Here is an 18,299-nt window from a genome sequence, read left to right on the forward strand (position 1 = left end):
GAGCGTTTCAATGGTTTTATTGTAGACGGCATGAACAATTTAAGCAGATCATATAAAAATAAATTAGAAACTAATGAAAATAGTCTGTCCTCTATGAAGAGGGGGAAATGACCTGGTATTGGGAGAGGGAGGAACCTGCTGATGGGCTGCATCTCCTGAGCCAGGTGGGCGGGGGCCCAGGCCCCACACCTTCTCAGGATGTGGGCCGACCCTCCGCAGACAGGCCTCACTTGGCTCCTGACTTGCAGGCACTTTCTTCTCATTCTACGTGTCGTCCTGTTTCCTCCCAGCAGTTCCCAGCATCCAGACTGCCCGTAGCGGCGGTCCAGACCATGATGGGGGAATAGCCCCCACGACCGCCCCCACCCATGTGTTGGCGATGCTGACCCTCTTGAGTGGGGTGTAGCAGAAGGTGTACAGGAAAATGTTGAAGAGGCCCAGGGCGCCCCGTGAGCGGGTTCACGTCCCAGGTCAGCAGGGCAACTCCGGGAACCTCACAGCACGTGGCGAAGGACAAGGAGAGCAGCGGGCTGATCTGTCCACGAACCAGAGGTCTGTTCTTTGTCCTGTTCATGTTTGAATCAAACGGAACCTCAAAAAACTGATTGATGAAGTTGGCAGCGCAGGAAGCCAGGCCTGTTCCAACAAAAGCAAGCAGGAAGCAGGAACAGGACCAGTCAAAAGGCGCTGGAGCCAGGACGAAGCCGGCCGAGGTGGTGCTGACGACCAGGGCTGTGAGTTTGATTTTGGACAGCCGGGCCAGAATTCCCGGCAAATCATCTGCACGGAGCTACATCTCTTTCCACTGCTTCTCTTCTTTCATCTCTTTCCCCAGAACTATGGAGCCCTCAATTACTGAGGTGGGTTCTAGTTCTATCAGTGCTTTTTCATTTGGCTTTCTGGGCAGAGACAGGCTGGGGGGTACAAGAGGTCTCATCTTGCATATTTCAGCTTTGGCCTCATCCAAAGAAGTTTTTTCAAGGAAGGGAGATTCTGCTGGTTCTGGCTTCGGTTTTATTTGCTGCTTGAGGCTTCTGTTTAGTTGTGTGATGTACATGAGCTGGAGGAAGTTAACGTGTTGAAATGTGACCCACTGCTGATTGATGTTCCTGAGAAGATGCAGGAATCTACGAGGTGACTCCCGCGTGGCTCTTCTTTCTAGATACCAGATGCATCCTCCTCCCCAGCCTGTCAGGAGGCGTGAGGAGAGATGTGCGGGGATGCGGCCATCACGCAAGAGTCCAGCCGCCCCCTGGGAGCCCCGTGTCCTCTCTCCTCACCAGTTGCTGGGCGCCGCCATCTTTCTTCCCAGCCCCTTCGTGGGAAGAGCTCTTTTTTTTTTTTTTTTTTAATATGCAATATACTGAAAGTTTGGAGAAGGCAATGGCATCCCACTCCAGTACTCTTGCCTAGAAAATCCCATGGACAGAGGAGCCTGATGGGCTGCTGTCTATGGGATCGCACAGAGTCAGACATGACTGAAGCGACTTAGCAGCAGCAGCAGCAGCATACTGAAAGTTAAAAGTTGTACATGTACTGATAAAAGGATTTTCTCCTTAATCAAAAGAATGGTGAATGTATAAAGTAAATATTACTCAACCTTTAAGAGAAGCTGTGTTTTCATTCTTGCACCATTTATTATATAAAAACAAGGTAATAATCTCCTTCAGCTTGATGGAAAGAAACCTGTGCCTAATTCTGATATTCTCTCTGTATTTAGGATTTGTATTTTTTCTCATAATAACCTTCACTTATCTGTACAGAAATTATAAACGTAACCTGCAGTGAATCTGAGTCAGAATTCCTGATCTACCATTTATTAGTCATGGTAACACTGAGAAAATTAACTTTTCTGAGGATTTACTTCCTCTTCTTTTAGTAAGGTTTATACTACTTACCCCACAGAATTATTGTGAAAATAAAACAAGTTAGAATACTTAAAATATTTAGTAGAGTACTTAACACATACTGTACTCATTGTACATAATGTAGGTGCTGCTGTTGCTTTGGGCTTTCCTTGTGACTCAGACTCTGTAAATAATCTGCCAGCAATGCAGTACACCCAGGTTGGAGCCCTGGGTTGGGAATATCCTCTGGAGAAAGGAATGACAACCCATTCTATTCATGCCTGGAGAATTCCATGGATAGAGGAGCCTGGTGGACTACAGTCCATGGGGTCACAAAGAGTTGGACATGCTGAGTGACTAACACTTTTACTTTTTCACTGTTGTTTTTGGTATTTTAAGATCTCAAATGACTTTAATAAGTAGCTAACCCAATCTTAGGCAAAAAAAAAAAAATACACAACACTTACTTTACAAAAACCATAGTTATTCTGATTTGGTTAGCTAAGATCCTGAGGGATAAAACCAGGAAGGTACTTCCTTTTCAGAATAAGACAATTAAAGGAGTCATTTATAAATATGAAATCAATGATGGTTGTAAAATTTAAAGCTAATCTATTAAAATTTTTCCTATTTTCAAACAACAACTGGAACATAACAACTGGGGGAGGGAGTTACTAATTATAAAAAAAAAGGTATATTCTAAAATAAATGTCATTCATCTAAGTAGTACATAATTCTTTAATGACTAGGCATATTATTAAAGCTTAGGACAATAGTTGACCTATGCGCACAGGTAAAATGACTAAGCACAGAAGTTAATTCCAGATTCTAACAATGCAATTTCTACATTAAAATATATATTTTTAAAGTTTGGTATTATGAGGCCATGCATTCTTATTTATATACTTATCAACATTTTCACTAGGTATTATCAAATATGAAATGACCGCCTCTCCAAAAAATAAAAAAAAAATCAGAATTTGGTATCCTATCATTTTGCCTAGACATTCAATAACATGGTAAAAATCCATTTAATATGGATATCAATTACTAGAAAAGAAAACACACACACACACACACACACACACACATTAGTTTCAGAATGTCTGAAGAACTTGATTTTCAGTGGAATCCAGTTACAATCCTCAAAGTGACACTGACTCTATTAGAGACCAAGTATAAGTAAACGATCAAGCTTAACAGAAGTGCTTAAAGAGCCATAAGTCAGGAAGAGTTTGAAAGTGAGGCATTATTAAGGTTAACTGTTGTAAGATAAGAAGGTGAGAAGCCTTGACAGAGCAACAAGATAGTTATCACTGCTTTAAGGTAAAAATCATTACTTTAGAAGGGCAATTTAATTTGTTCCTAAATAAAAGAAGATTGATTTTTGTTTTCATTTTGTAGGTTTTATTTTCAAGCTGGGGATGGAGGGTGGTGGGAAGGACAGAATTAGTGACGCATTAAAAAAAAAAAAAACTTTGTTATGAGAAATTTATAAACATAAGTTTCTTTTTGTGACATTACAAAGTGAAAAATAAAAGTCCCCAAACAATTTAGTTCAACATTATATTTACAAGACTAGAAATTTTCATGAAATAAAGATAATTTATAGAAGAGAGATAAGTCTAGGGAATTGCCAACCTTTTGTATACAAGTTTACCTTAACTGAGTGATTTTACTAATGTTAAGTAATTACTGACAATAGCAAAATGATAGTAATAAGATCTTCAGATGTATTTTATATCTATCTCTAAAAGCAATTGTGAGACAATTTTCAAGGTGGGGATCAGGACTCAAATAGCTCTTTCCTAATTAAGCGAGAACAATTCTCAATTGCCTTTGGTAGAATCTAATCTTCAGAGCATAATGAAACTAAATTGACAGAAAAACACATACAGAGAAACATATAAATACAGTGGATAAATATTGAGTCAGCAAAGTCTATGGTGAAAACAGCTTTTCTTTTTCTCTCTCCCTCTACCTTTTGAAGTGATGACTGTAACCTTGGGCAAGTTTCAGTTAAATATTTTGCTTCTTAAATTGTGCAATAAAAATATCCCTTTCTGCACCTACTATGGGCTAGGTGCTATGTTAGACACTGAAAGTTCAAATACAAATTAAATGTATGTTCTGCTCTCATGAAAATCAAAGTTTACAAATATATCAGATAGCAAAGAACATTCTATAGAATGAGTGTTATAATTGATATTGAATACTTGAATTATCCTCTAAAAATGGATATAAATAGGTAATATCTTTTTTCATTTCTTCACTACCACCAGCTCTGTCAGAAAGTTAAATATTGTAGAAGATAGTAAGAAACTAAGCTCAATGGAAGTTAATAGCTTTATGAAATTTCTGCAACTGTTTTAAACTTGCATATGATAGAATCACCAAATCTTTCACCTTTCATAGTTGGATTACCATTTCTTTCTTATGTTAGTGCCCCTTTACACAACATCTGGGCTTCCCTGGTGGCACAGTGGGTGAAGAATCTACCTGCAATGCAGAAGGCACAGGTTGATATGGGTGTGATCCCTGGGTCAGGAAGATTCTCTGGAGGAAGGAATGGCAATCCACTTTAGTATTCTTGCCTGAAAAATCCCATGGAGAGAGGAGCATGCTGGGTTACAGTTGAAAGGGTTACAGAGAGTTGGACACGACTGATTGACTAAGCATGTATGTATGCACCCAACATCTACTGTGTAGATTACACCGTTCTAGTAAGTTTCATATTCATTTCAAAGAGTATTATGATACACTAACTCAACCATTGCTGCAGAAATGCTAGTCACTTTAACCATCAAACATTATATGGCATTTTCATTTAAATCAGGAACTATTAGGGCTTTTGCATTCACTACCAAGTTGAACTTCTTCAGAATACTCTACCCAGGGTTTTATCTAAATCCACAATGGGTTGGTTCGATGCACGATACTAGATGCTTGGGGCTGGTGCACTGGGACGACCCAGAGGGATGGCATGGGGAGGGAGGAGGGAGGAGGGTTCAGGATTGGGAACACATGTATACCTGTGGTGGATTCATTTTGATATATGGCAAAACTAATACAATATTGTAAAGTTAAAAAATAAAATAAAATTTAAAAAATAAAAGAAAATTAGAGAGTCATAGTCTACCCTCAGTGGACTGGGAGATGCTGAAATTAATTTTTCTTGTTTAATTTGTAGTCAGTTAAATCTGATTTATCTCACATCCTTGTAATCTTTGAAATTCTCCAATTTGAGAGTCCTTAGTCCATCATCATAGTCTACTTTGCTCCTCTCTTTATCCAATCCTATCAGGCATGTTATCTGAAAACTCCATTATATGAATAACAATTTCACATAAATCTTCAGTTCTTCATTCTTGTTTTTAATTGAGAAAATGTCTTGTTGAGGAGGGAATGACTTTACATAAACTCTTTTCAAGTCCTAAGTCTGGTGAACACTAAAATTGTGACCTAGAGCTCCTCTAGTCTGACTACTTTCCAGGCTGTTTCTCTTATTTGCTCATGAGTAGGGATCAGTTAGATGTTGTTTCTCTGACACTTTATCTACTTGACTAAAATATTCTTCCACATCTTGAACTTGACTCTTCTAATACAATACAGATTTCAGAATTTAACTTATGGTCTTTCTTTCCACACCATGTCAATTGCCAGCCTGACTTAACAATTCCTTTCCAATAACCTCCAAATATTATTCAAAGAATAATTTGAAATAATATTTTCAGACTACTATCCTTTTAATTATCCAACTATAGTATGATCCAACTCCAATATTTCTATACTTCTTTCCTACTTAACAGATCCTTTACTTTCTTTCATTTCTAGATCAAATTTCATAGTCCAACAGCTTACCTAATCTCTCATCAAGGTTCTTAACTCACTTTTTCAATATCCTGTCAGTGTCTGTTAGTGTCAATATCTGTTAGTGTCCACAAGGGGCTCATAGAGCATTGTGAAAAATGGCCCATTATGGCCATCTGACAAACAAGGGATGAAGTCACAGGGGCCACATTGCCCTGGTGACATCCTGCTTTTTCCTTAAGGTGATATCCTGTTTTTCCCTGCTGGTGCCAGTTTCTCAAGACTATGTGACAACCTGACCGTAAGACCCCTCTATGTGACCACAAGACCCCAGCTGCTGCTCAAGATAAACTAAGGCCCTCTCCCTTTGGGGCACAATTTCCTATCAATGGGGTAAAAGAAGGGGTAGCTGTAAATGGAGAGCACTGGTTTCTCTCTAAAGCCAGTCACTTTCTTTCTTCCTATAATAAATCTTTGTCTGCCTGAATGCCTGGCTCACCTTACACTACTGATCTGATAAAATCACCCATTTGTGAATTTGGCCACATTCTTTTTCCTTGCCTCTAGATTCCAGGGGCAGCCAGTCTCAAATTGGCCTTTAGTGATTCAAAGCTCTGGGTATGCAGCCTTCTCCCACATTGTACCAAGATTGTTTAGTGTGAAAAGTAGAATATGGCAAAAGTGATAGTATTAGGTCCTAAAAGGCACTGTAACTTGTGATTCTTTCTGTCTCTGTCTTATCACTTGCTGTAGGGAAACCATGTTTTGATCAGCTGTATGAAACCTCTTAACAGCCATGTGAGTGAGCTTGGAAGTGAATCCTTTGGTCCTCATCAAATCTTTAGAAACTATAGCTCATATAAATCAATATCACGACATAAGCAACCCAAATAAAAAATGATGGCTCACACAGTAAAGAATCTGCTCCAACGTGGGAGACCTGTGTTTGATCCCTGGGTTGGAGAGATCCCCCGGAGGAGGCCATGGCAACCCACTCTAATATTCTTCCCTGGAAAATCCCCATGGGCAGAGGAGCCTGGTGGGCTACAGTCAATGGGGTCGCAAAGAGTTGGACACGACTGAGAGACTAAGCACATACATATATAGGAGACTTGATTAGAGCATTTACTTCAGAAAACTTGCAATGTAATGTCTTTCTCTTCCCCTTTGAGTTGTAAATCTCCCAGGTATTTTTGTCAGTTTTATAACCTAGAAATATCTTTCTCAAGTACCAGGGAGCCATCCCTTTGAAATGTAACCATCAAGAAATACAGTGCCCCTATTTTCCAGTCTCTGTTGGGGCATATGAGCCTAACAATATTATGTGCTAATTTAGAAAACACAGAAGACCTCATTACTTTGACCAGCTCTTAATGTCCTTCAATACTTTTCCACTAGCTTAAGTCAACATTTCAAAACTCTCCTGCCTTTTGGTTAATAATTCACTTCAGTCTCTCTTTCTTCTTGCAATAGTATTGAATAAAATCTTCCTTACCTGCTTAACTTATTGGGTACAATCTTTTTGACAGCACCCCTGTGTATGTGCTGTGATTACCTAGGGGGGCACCAAGGTGTTAAGTTCAGTTCAGTTCAGTCAGTCACTCAGTCATGTCCGACTCTTTGTGACCCCATGAACTGCATACCAGGCCTCCCTGTCCATCACCAACTCCTGGAGACCACACAACCCAATGTCCATTGAGTCAGTGATGCCATCCAACCATCTCATCCCCTGTCGTCCCCTTCTCCTCCTGCCTTCAATCTTTCCCAGCATAAGGGCCTTTTCAAATGTCACCTCTTCTATAAGGTGGCCAAAGTATTGGAGTTTCAGCTTCAATATCAGTCCTTCCAATGAACACCCAGGATTGATCTCCTTTAGGATGGACTGGTTGGATCTCCTTGCAGTCCAAGGGACTCTCAAGGGTCTTCTCTAATACCACAGTTCAAAAGCATCAATTCTTCGGCACTCAGCTTTCTTCACAGTCCAACTCTCACATCCATACATGACCACTGGAAAAACCATAGCCTTGACTAGATGGACCTTTGTTGACAAAGTAATGTCTCTGCTTTTTAATATGCTGCCTAGGTTGGTCATAGCTTTCCTTCCAAGGAGTAAGTGTCTTTTAATGTCAAGTCTGCAATACCATCTTCAGTGATTTTGAAACCTAGAAAAATAAAGTCAGCTACTGTTTCCACTGTTTCCCCATCTATTTGACATGAAGGGGTGGGACCAGATACCATGAACTTAGTTTTCTGAATGTTGAGCTTTAAGCCAACTTTTTCCCTCTCCTCTTTTACTTTCATCAAGAGGCTCTTTAGTTATTCTTCACTTTCTGCCATAAGGGTTGTGTCATCTGCATATCTGAGGTTATTGATATTTCTCCTGGCAATCTTGATTCCAGCTTGTGCTTCTTCCAGCACAGCATTTCTCATGATGTACACTGCAGATAAGTTAAATAAGCAGGGTGACAATATATAGCCTTGACATACTCCTTTTCCTATTTGGAACCAGTCTGTTGTTCCATGTCCAGTTCTAACTGTTGCTTCCTGACCTGAATACAGGTTTCTCAAAAGGCAGGTAAGGTGGTCTGGTATTCCCATTTCTTGAAGAATTTTTCACAGTTTATTGTGATCCACACAGTCAAAGGCTTTGACATAGTCAATAAAGCAGAAATAGATATTTTTCTGGAACTCTCTTGCTTTTTCCATGATCCAGCAGATGTTGGCAATTTGGTCTCTGGTTCCTCTGCATTTACTAAAACCAGCTTGAACATCTGGAAGTTCACGGTTCATGTATTGCTGAAGCCTGGCTTGCAGAATTTTGACCATTACTTTACTAACGTGTGAGATGGGTGCAATTGTGCAGTAGTTTGAGCATTCTTTGGCATTGCCTTTCTTTGGGATTGGAATGAAAACTGACCTTTTCCAATCCTGTGGCCACTGCTGAGTTTTCCAAATTTGTTGGCGTATTAAGTGCAGCATTTTCATAGCATTATCTTTTAGGATTTAAAATAGCTCAACTGGAATTCCATCACCTCCACTGGCTTTGTTCATAGTGATGCTTCCTAAGGCCCACTTGACTTCACATTCCAGGATGTCTGGATCTAGGTGAGTGGTCACACCATCATGATTATCTTGGTCATGAAGATCTTTTTTGTACAGTTCTTCTGTGTATTCTTGCCACCTCTTCTTAATATCTTCTGCTTCTGTTAGGTCCCTACCATTTCTGTCCTTTATTGAGCCCATCTTTGCATGAAGTGTCCCCTTCATATCTCTACTTTTCTTGAAGAGATCTCTAGTCTTTCCCATTCTATTGTTTTCCTCTATTTCTTTGCATTGATCACTGAGGAAGGCTTTCTTATCTCTCCTTGCTATTCTTTGGAACTCTGCATTCAAATGGGTATATCTTTCCTTTTCTCCTTTGCTTTTTGCTTCCCTTATTTTCACAGCTATTTGTAAGGCCTCCTCAGACAACCATTTTGCTTTTTTGCATTTCTTTTTCTTGGGGATGGTCTTGATTCCTATGTCCTGTACAGTATCACAAACCTCATTCCATAGTTCATCAGACACTCTGTCCATCAGATCTAGTCCTTAAATCTATTTCTCACTTCCACTGTATAGTCATAAGGGATTTGATTTAGGTCGTACCTGAATGGTCTAGTGGTTTCCCCCACTTTCTTCAATTTAAGTCTGAATTTGACAATAAGAAGTTCATGATCTGAGCCAGTGTCAGCTTCTGGCCTTGTGTTGGCTGACTGTATAGAGTTTCTCTATCTTTGGCTGCATAGAATATAATCAATCTGATTTCAGTGTCGACCATCTGGTGATGTCCATGTGTAGAGTCTTCTCTTGTGTTGTTGGAAGAGGGTGTTTGCTATGACCAGTGCCTTCTCTTGGCAATACTCTATTAGCCTTTGCCCTGCTTCATTCCATGCTTCATTTGCTCAAAGGCCAAATTTGCCTGTTATGTCAGGTGTTTCTTGACTGTACCTTTCAGAAACTATCATTCTATGCTTACTTTAATTCCATGGACCCAAGATGTAAAAACAGGGAATAGTAAAACAAAAACAATATTATTTATAGAATGCCTCTCCCTGGGAAAGATTGAGGGTGGGAGAAGGGAATGACAGAGGATAAGATGGTGGGATGGCATCACTAACTCAATGGACATGAGTTTAGGTAGGCTTCAGGAATTGGTGATGGACAGGGAGGCCCGGCATGCTGCAGTTCATGGGATCACAAAGAGTCGGACACGACTAAGTGACTGAACTGAACTGAACTCCCTCCCCAACCCCTTTCTCTGTTCCTCCTCTCAATTTCTACCCCATTTAACCTCAGTTTCAAAATAAACAGCTGCAGAGAAAAGTTAGCTAATATAACTGGGACTTTGTGATTCTAATAAAAGCAAAGGAAAATTTTTCTTCTTCTCATTTCTTAAATTGTATTGTGCTTAAGGATTCTCCGTAGCTCCTTTCTAATCCAACAAAATCTCCAAACAATTTCATCTACTGCCAGATCTTCAATTACTATCTGTCTTTTATCTTAAGTGGGATAGAAACATGCAACTTCCACTTGGAAGGGGAAAGCTAATATCAAGTCCATAATGGGGAATTTCAAAATTACATGCCCCTTTCCACCACTGAATATACAACATAATCCAAGAGAATATAACCACTATATATATATGATTGGATATATAATATGTAATCCAATACTGAGGGGAATTCTTAACATGAATTCTTCTGTATCATTTTTAACGTGAGTTACTGCCATAAAAAGGGTTATTATATAAAGAGTACTGGTAACTGTTGAATGCTGTTGATCTTCATCAGAATTCAATGTATTTTTATGCATAAAACTTCTTTCCTGAGATCAGAACATGTATTTCGAATGGTCTGTGGACAGCTGATATACACTACAAAAGAAACAAATAAGAAGTGAAATTATTCTTTCTTTATCCAAAATTAATTTTGCAATAAACAAGAATTAATTTTTGTTTATTAATTATTGTTAATTAATAAGAAGACTCATGTTATTAACTTGTTATTAACATGTTAATAACATGTTATTAACATTAATAACATGTTAATAACATGTTATTAATTAACTCACATTTTTAATGAGTTAATTAAAAATGAGTCAAACTGATTTTAGTTTGAGTCAAACTGAGTCAAACTGATTCTGCCCCCTTACAAAACTGAACATGGAATATGATTACCTGTCTTCATGTACACTATTGCTATTCAAGATCAGGTTACCAGGTTTTCTCAATTGGATTTTTAGAAGTCTTATCACTGTTATACAGGCTTTTAATATGACACTATATTAAGTGTGGTAAATAGAAATAACATTCTACACAAACTCCTGCACACAAGCTTTACTCACAATTTCCAAAACTTGGAAGCAACCAAGATGCCCTCTAGTAGCTGAGTGGATATATAAACTGTGGTGCATCCATACCATGGAATTCCTTTCAGCATAAATATCAATGAGTTATCAAGACATGGAGGTACCTTAAATGCCTATTAGTAAGTGAAAAAAGCCAATCTAAAAAGGAAAAGACAACCTTCAGAATGGGAGAAAATAATAGCAAATGAAGCAACTGACAAACAACTAATCTCAAAAATATACAAGCAACTCCTACAGCTCAATTCCAGAAAAATAAATGGCCCAATCAAAAAATGGGCCAAAGAACTAAATAGACATTTCTCCACAGAAGACATACAGATGGCTAACAAGCACATGAAAAGATGCTCAACATCACTCATTATCAGAGAAATGCAAATCAAAACCATTATGAGGTACCATTTCACACCAGTCAGAATGGCTGCCATCCAAAAGTCTACAAGCAATAAATGCTAGAGAGGGTGTGGAGAAAAGGGAACCCTCTTACACTGTTGGTGGGAATGCAAACTAGTACAGCCACTATGGAGAACAGTGTGGAGATTCCTTAAAACCTGGAAATAGAACTGCCATACGACCCAGCAATCCTGCTGCTGGGCATACACACTGAGGAAACCAGAATTGAAAGAGACACGTGTACCCCATTGTTCATCGCAGCACTGTTTATAATAGCCAGGACATGGAAGCAATCTAGATGTCCATCAGCAGATGAATGGATAAGAAAGCTGTGGTACATATACACAATGGAGTATTACTCAGCCATTAAAAAGAATACATTTGAATCAGTTCTAATGAGGTGGATGAAACTGGAGCCTATTATACAGAGTGAAGTAAGCCAGAAAGAAAAACACCAATACAGTATACTAATGCATATATATGGAATTTAGAAAGATGGTAACAATAACCCTGTATACGAGACAGCAAAAGAGACACTGATGTATAGAACAGTCTTTTGGACTCTGTGGGAGAGGGAGAGGGTGGGATGATTTGGGAGAATGGCATTGAAATACGTATAATATCATATATGAAATGAGTTGTCAGTCCAGGTTCAATGCATGGTACTGGATGCTTGGGGCTGGTGCACTGGGACGACCCTGAAGGATGGTATAGGGAAGGAGGAGGGAGGAGGGTTCAGGATGGGGAACACATGTATACCTGTGGCAGATTCATTTTGATATTTGGCAAAACCAATACAATATTGTAAAGTTTAAAAATAAAATAAAATTAAAAAAAAATAAAAAGGCTCCATATTCTATGATTCCAGTTATATGACGTTCTTGAAAAGGCAAAACTATGGTGGCAATTAACAACAAAAAAATCAGTGGTTTCCAGGAGTTGAGGATGGAGGGATAAATAGGCAGAGCACACAGGATTTTTAGGGCAGTCAAAATACTTTGTATGATATTCTAATAATGGATATATGTTCTTATGCATTTGTAGAAATTCATAGAATGTACAACGTCAAAAGTAAACTGTACCTATTATACAGAGTGAAGTAAGCCAGAAAGAAAAACACCAATACAGTATACTAATGCATATATATGGAATTTAGAAAGATGGTAACAATAACCCTGTGTACGAGACAGCAAAAGAGACACTGATATATAGATCAGTCTTATGGACTCTGTGGGAGAGGGAGAGGGTGGGGAGATTTGGGAGAATGGCATTGAAACACGTATAATATCATGTATGAAATGAGTCACCAGTCCATGTTCGATGCACGATACTGGATGCTTGGGGCTGGTGCACTGGGACGACCCAGAGGGATGGTATGGGGAGGGAGGAGGGAGGAGGGTTCAGGATGGGGAACACAGGTATACCTGTGGTGGATTCATTTCAATATTTGACAAAACTAATACAATATTGTAAAGTTTAAAAATAAAATAAAATTTAAAAAAATCATTAGATTTAAGTGCTTGCCACATTAGTAAAGCTGATGTAATCTCTAAATAATGTTATGAAAATTAAAGATATTTTAAAAAAAAGTAAACTGTAAAGTACTATATATACAGTTCACTTTTGGATGATTATAATGTGTCAGTGTAAGTTCATCAATTCTAACAAGTATCCCTCTCTGATGGGGATGCTAATTAATCGAGGAGTCTATGCCTGTGTGAGGACAGGAAGTATATGGGAAATCTCTCTCTCAATTTTGCTGTAAAACTGAAAATGCTCAAAAAATAAAGTCTTAAACCACATAATATAAACTTTACCATCTTAACCAGCTTTAACTGTATAGTTCAGTGGTGCTCCACTGCTTTGCAGCAGATCTCTAGAAATTTTTCATCTTGCAAACATGAAAGTACTGTCTACCCATTAAGCATCTCCCTATTTCTCCCTCACCTAGTGTTAGTAACCCCCACTGTACTTTCTATTCTTATGAATTTGACTACTTTAGATACTTCACACAAGTGAAATCATACAGTATTTGTCTTTTTGTGCATACCTTATTTCACTTAACGTCCTCAAGGTTCATCCATATTGTAACATGTGACAGGATGTCCTTCTTTAAGGTCAAACAATGTTCCATTGTATGTATATAGAACATCTTGTCTATCCTTTTTAACTTTTCAACAGACATGTAGATCAGTTTTATGAAATGTAATGGTATCATTCACTTCCTTAAACACCTGTAGTAACATCCTTGGATAATACTTGGATAACATATTTGGATAATCAGTATAAGTGATATGCAATTAGTAATTTGATCTGCTTTTTAATTTAACCTACTTAGTCTCATATCTCACCATTCTCCCTGCCTTGCATTCTTCCTGTTAACCTTTAATTTGTTTATAGTGAACTTCTTTTAGATTTTCAAGCTCCTCAGGATTATTCTCATTTTTGGACTTTATATTGTCTTCTCTATCATAAACACTGTTTTTGTTCAGCAAATTTCAATTCATCTTTCATATTGTACATTAAATGCTAATATCTTTGTGAGGACAGCAATAGAACCTATATTTTTCTTTACCTTATCCCCCAAAGCTAACAAAATAACTGCTTACTGAATGATTAATGAATAAATTGAATAGCAAAGAAATTAAATAATGAATGAGGATTCAGCCCAGTCAGTTATTTTTCACAAGCTATATTTTTAAAATAATGAAATAAACTGCATTGTACTAATTTATTAAGACATGAGATATCAGAATGAATCTTTGTGATATAATCTAGGAAGTTGTTCAACAATGTTAGAGGGAAGTGTTTGCAATTAAACAGGAAGTCCAATCAGCAGAACTCTACACAAGCATTGAATTTGATTAAGAATTCATCAGTAATGCAAGGCTGAGATGATACAATAACAAATTATTGGTGTCTAGCTCTAATTCTCTGGCTCCACAGACTTTCAGAACAAATATTTCCTTAGCAAGTGAATACAAAGAGTACTGGAACTCAGAAAGAAGTACAAATTCATGTTTATCTGATTCTGGCTGTTGAACTCATTTCACAGCTGAATCCTTGGTAGTTTTCATTAAGTCCAAATATACCTTCATATGCTTTCAACTATTTGATGTTACTTTTGGAAAATAAAATTCTATCCTAAATTTCAGATCCACTAGTAAAATGGTATTTTACCCAGTCTCAGTTACACTGGCTTACTCCTTATGCACTGGGATCTTTACACATTCTCTTTCTCTGATAGCCCATTACAGTGATAACCCATAACAGTGATAAACCCATTTGACTTAAATACCATTTGCCCCATACTCACCTGCATCCTTACTCTATTTTCATATATAAATGCTTGTTTATTTATTTAACAACTCTTTCTTGATTGCTTACAGTGAACAAGGCATACATATATAATTGCAATTATAACATAAATGAGCATCAGCATTAAGAATAGTGAACTTCAAAGAGTACAGATTCTGGAACTGTATGGTCTAGATTTGAATCCCAGTTTTGCCATTTGCAAGGTGTGTGCAATTGGGCAGTTTACTCAACTCTTTTATTCTAATTCCTTGTTACATGTGGTCAGGTCACCAAGGAAAGAGCCTATGTAAGCCTAAAATACTTTACAGCTAACTAGGATACCTCTCTTCAAGTCTGTAAAGATCTCTAGCTTTTACTGTATCCAAACATATCGAGCCTATTAAATGGAAGATAATACAACTCAGCCCAGAAATAAATTTAGCTTTAAGTGCCTTATACTCATACAATGATAGTACTGATTTCCTCCCCAAGTTCATCTCTTGAGTCTTCTGAATCCCTTAGCTTCCTCCTGTCATTTTCCTACAGCTTCTTAACCATTTTATTCTAATAGACACTCTATCTTAGAGAGAAACTTGGACTGCATATTAAGATTAGAGTAAATCTCCCACTGTTGTACATGAGTTAATAACTAGCATATCAAAAAAGACATTACACCTGAATATACTCTAGGCATCACTAAATACCTGGATAGAGCCCTTTTATACCTTATCCCTTTTCAAAAATGTTGAGTGGTTTTTCTTTTTATTTTTTTTCTTTTGGTTTGTCTGTTTTATGAAAGAGGAGCATGAGAGATCTGCCTATCATGATGTTTCTTTAGGACACAGATAGAGACTATCATCAGACCTGTTGGTTGTCTATACCTACCTAAAATTAAGTAATGCTGAACACTTTAGAAAAATGTGAGCCATTAGCTAAACAAAAATAAATTTAAAACGTTCTTATCAGGTAGAAGGCATCTAAATATTGCAGGTGTCTCAATGATGTCTTAAGTTACAGGGAAGATGTGTGCATAAAGAACACCAATTTAAATTTCACAGCACTAAAAAAGGATGTAGAATTGACTGAGTTAGAATATTTAACTTCAATTTCCAATTTTGTTCTAAAATATTCAGTGCAAACTAATACTATGTGAGCTGTCTGTTGGGGAAGAAATTAAAGTCCTGAGTTTCACTAATGTATAAGCAGGGAAACACAAGAGAAATACAATATGATTCCCAAGTTTAATTAATTTAGCAAAGCAGAAGCTCAGAGCCAGCAGTAACCAAGGAAATGCTAGTGCTAGGAAATGTGAAGCTCAATCTTTGAGAGAGCCTCACATCCTTGTTCTTCTGCAGGGATGTAAAAAGATCCTTTACATATTAAAGGACAAAAAACCCTACCTGGCATCTGGCTATAAGTGCAAGACTTTTTATTTGTCTTACAAGCATTTTCCAAGGTGTTTCAAGGAACTAGGAATTCTCAGATAAAATTAAATATGCAGTATTAGTTCAACTGCCTTTCTGCTTTTTATCCAAAATACTTTTATTTGTTCAGAATCAGAGGTACTTTTAGAAACAGTGTGAAAACAGTAATGCTGAATATTTTAGAAAATATGAGTCATTAAAAGTAAAAATGCTAAACAACTATTTCAGTGGTAAGATTATAATCTTATTGGAGGAGAATGGTAAGATTGCAGATAATGCTGGGAATAAGGCTCATGAGCCCAAGACACTGAGTTAGAAAATACTACCTGGGACAGTGCAGTCTTAAAATATTTCAAATTAAATTTTTCCAAATATTTGAGAGTCACTATGAATTTTAGTGAACTGTTCTTCCTGAAAGGAAAAAATTTTGCTATTGGTAGAATAAAGAAACTGACTGAAGAACAGCCCATTGCTTAATTATAACAAGTATTATTATACTATAGTTCATTGACTAAATTCCTTAAACTTTCACTTGCTTTGCATTTAATAATTATGGTTGATACAATAGTATATGTTCTTTCAGCTATATATTTACATGTTGGTAATTTTGTTTACATTGATTCACTGGAGGCAATTTCCTTATGTTGTGAGTGAAAGTCACTCAGTCTTGTCTGACTCTTTGCAACCCCATGGACTATACAGTCCATAGAATTCTCCAGGCCAGAATACTGGAAGAGCTAGCCATTCCCTTCTCCAGGGGATCTTCCTAACCCAGGGATCGAACCAGGATCTCCTACATTGCAGGTGGGTTCTTTACCAGCTGAGCTACCAGGGAAGCCTTTGTTATGCTATCACTGTTTTATTTAGACTGAGACTGTTTATAGGTCATACCTATATTTTCCACAGAACCATGTTCCTTAAATACATTGCATAAGCAGAAGCCCATTCAAAGAAAGGCAGTCTCCCTTTCTGTTAGGCACAGCAACCTCGAGGAACTGATCTCTGGAACATCCTTACCTAACTGAAAGGACTGCACGGTCAAAATTCCCTCCTGGTGAAGAAAAAGGAAAAAAAACCACAGTCTCTCTTCCTCCATAATTCAAAAAACCTCTTCTTTCCCTATCCTAGATTTATGGTAGTCCAAAGAGGGCAGCCTTTTCATGGATCACTGCCCTGTAGTGGTGAAGAGGCTTGCGTAACTCAGATTAGATTAGGTAGACAGAGTGCCTGAAGAACTATGGATGGAGGTCTGTAATACTGTATAAGAGGTAGTAACTGAAACCACCCCAAAGGAAAAACATGCAAGAAGGCAAAAGGGTTGTCTGAGGAGGCTTTACAAACAGCTGAGGAATGGAGAGAAGTGACAGGCAAGGGAGAAAGGGAAAGATATATCCAATTGAATGTAGAGTTCCAGAGAATAGCAAAGAGAGATAAGAAGGGCTTCTTAAATGAACAATGCAAAGAAATAGAGGAAAACAATAGAATGGGAAAACTCAAGATCTCTTCAAGAAAACTGGAAATATCAAGGGAACATTTGATGCAAGGTTGGGCACAATAAAGAAATGGTAGGGACCTAACAAAAGCAGAAGAGATTAAGGAGAGGTGGCAGGAATACATAGAAGAATTATACAAAGAGGTCTTAATGACCCTTATAACGATGATGGTGTGGTCACTCACAAAGAGCCAGACATCCTGGAGTTTGAAGTCAAATGGACCTTAGGAAGCATTACTATAAACAAAGCTAGTGGAGGTGATGGAATTCCAACTGAGCTATTTCAAATCTTAAAAGATGATGCTGTTCAAGTGTTGCACTCAATGTGTCAGCAAATTTGGAAAACTCAGCAGTGGCCACAAGACTGGAAAAGGTCAATTTTCATTCCAATCCCAAAAAAGGCCAGTGCCAAAGAGTGTTCCAATGATCATACAATTGTGCTCATTTCACATGCTAGTAAGGTTATACTCAAAATCATTCAAACTAGGCTTCAGTAGTATGTGAACTGAAAGCTTCTATATATACAAGCTGGGTTTAGAAAAGTCAGAGGAACCAGAACTCAAATTGTCAACATTTGCTGGATCACAGAGAAAGCAAGAGAATTCCAGAAAAACATCTACTTTTGCTTCACTG

The 18,299-nt window shown here is 37.8% G+C and overlaps 1 pseudogene; it reads right to left on the reverse strand.

Annotated features, from left to right (window-relative positions):
* Positions 1-259: 259 nt before the first annotated feature.
* Positions 260-1,324, reverse strand: LOC788961 (protoheme IX farnesyltransferase, mitochondrial-like; annotated as a pseudogene).
* Positions 1,325-18,299: the final 16,975 nt, after the last annotated feature.

Source organism: Bos taurus, chromosome 5, assembly GCF_002263795.3.
Source record: "Bos taurus isolate L1 Dominette 01449 registration number 42190680 breed Hereford chromosome 5, ARS-UCD2.0, whole genome shotgun sequence".
NCBI lineage: Eukaryota > Metazoa > Chordata > Mammalia > Artiodactyla > Bovidae > Bos > Bos taurus.